Below are 2,491 nucleotides of genomic sequence, written 5' to 3'. Positions count from 1 at the left end.
GAACCCGCTGGCACCCTCTCGATAGCTGGAGATGTATTACTCAACGGTTACGACGTGGATATGGGAGTAGGATTTGGTAGCAGAGCTGTAGGTGGTAAGTCAGAGTGCATTTCCCAGTTTTTGATCGTAGTATACCGTGTCATGCGGCCTACCACGTTGGGGCTCATACAACCTTGAAACGTTCGCACGACACACATTGCAATGTACATTTCACCGTATGTTCTTCTCCATTTAATCACATATTCTATCGTTTATAATTTTAATAGTAATATGTTCCTGGCGCATTTGGACTACAATATGTCCTTTTTTGGATAGCAGTATAATTGGTTGAAGCTTGGATGACTCACTATTTAGTCTATACTCTAAGTATTTCCCCATTGCCCAGATAGCTGAGTGGGCCAGCGCAATGGTGACTACATTGCCTCCTATTGGGTATTGCAATTCAGTAGTATACCGTTACGGTCTTGAAAGAAGTGCTCTAACACACTTCAAGGCCCTCATCCAATTGGATTGTTGCGCCAACGATTATTATTATTATTTCCTCATTTTAGCTGGCATTTCTTCTATGAAGTTTTTTTTGCTTCGTTCGTCATTGAGGTTGTTTACAGAGAAATTTGCAAGGTTGAATATGGATTTCAAAAGCGTTTCGCCAATTTCCACTTGAAAACAGTCAATTTCTTGAATTGTCTGTTATTGTCTTTCAATTAGGAATAAAATAATCTCTTAAGAAACCATTTGAAACAATCCATTGGATTCCAAAGTACAAGGCGATTAAAGGTAATCCCCTTCTTTCGTTCCTTATTCAACTATACGAAAATAATTACCACAAAACGTGATAAAGATATATATTCGTGTATGCATTTGTATCTGATAGGTTCCAGAAATTAGGTAAAACCATAGATATAAAAACATTTAATTAGCAACAATGTTTTCAATGTAAATTAAAAAAAAAAAAAATAACCGACTAATAATCTTGATTAGTATTACTTGGATTTCTATTGTTCAATTGTTTGAAAATTATTTACCATAATTAATCCATGCAATTGAGATAACAGTAATTGATGAAACATCAATCAACTCGGCTAAAAGCACTGTCAATACGAATAAACTTGAAACTGTCATTACTTGTCAGAGATTAGCAGATAATAGTTACCTGCGAATATTATCTGCCGTACTAAGAAGTAGCATGTGTATCCCTATGTCCAATAAAATGAGATTATCTTTTGAATTACGAAAATCAGAAACGTTAACTGCTTTCCGTTACTAGCTTTTTGCAAGTCATAGCTATACATTTGACAGTTATGACAGCTAATCGAAGTAGAAGAAAAGTTTGATTTTTTATGTTTTTCACATAAATACCATTGATCTCTTTTGAAATGACGTACACATATTTTAGGAATTTCTATTTCTAAGTATGCCAGCATAGTAACTGTTCAATTTTGCATGGAAAGTTTTGATGATTGGGATCTGAATATGGTAGCCATACGGTATCCAAAAGGTGGACATGTCCTTCAATTTCATATTTTGTCCTCTCGTTTTTCCTAGGGCAGGATCAGTTACAAACTGTTTCCTTTTTCTTTCCTTTTCCTTAGTATATTGTAAATCGCTTTCAATAATTTTCCACCGAGCTCCGCCCACCAGGGCCAACTGCACTCCAGCGATAATTTCCGCCTCCGTCCTGTATGCGGCGAATCTCGGAGAGTTAAAAACAAATCTTATCACGTCGGGCGATATGAAGAGATGCCACGCCTAAAGCGGTGAAGATATGCGCGATGACCTCCTTGTCCGCTTAGGAATTAGGTGGGTCGTGGCTAACCTCTCCATGGCGTCGTTTAATTCTCTTTGCGACATCGGGGGAAAATCCTGTAAGCCCAGCGTCCTTTAAGTGAATCGTTTCATCTCTTCTGCCACACTAGTATGGCTTCAGTTCGTGCCAATTGTCGACGATCGCTGTAGGATTCACCGATTTGCCAAAATGCCGGTGGGAACCATGCCTGCTATCACACAGGCTGCTTCGTCAGATATTGTACTGCAGACGCACGATGTCCACAATGCACAGTTACGTGTAGAGGGTGTCGTGGTTGCGGTTTCCCATCCTCTTGAGCGAATAACGAAGAAAAAACTCGATTTTACACTTAGATCAATACGTAGCTCGAACTCAGACTCCTTTAACAGGCTGTGAGTCAGCGTATTTATACATTTATTTTCTATACCTTTCTCTTTCTTATATCTATTTACATAATGTCCTTAGTTACTATCCTGGAAAAGCCAGTTATATATATTGCTTAAAAAAACCCAGGATATATTCCTTTAATTACGGGTTTTACTCTCCCGACAAATTCGCGTAAAACCCTAATTATATTTGTGACTGTTTATTGCGGTGTGTTTCGTAATAACGTATTGTGATCTTGTATCGGGTTCAGGTAAAAGGGTTTCCCGGGGGATATCCAACACGTGTGACGTAACTCCTCCCCCCTTTAAGTGCAAACTG

This window comes from Hermetia illucens, chromosome 5, assembly GCF_905115235.1.
Source record: "Hermetia illucens chromosome 5, iHerIll2.2.curated.20191125, whole genome shotgun sequence".
Lineage (NCBI taxonomy): Eukaryota > Metazoa > Arthropoda > Insecta > Diptera > Stratiomyidae > Hermetia > Hermetia illucens.
Note: the sequence above shows the minus strand (reverse complement) of the source record.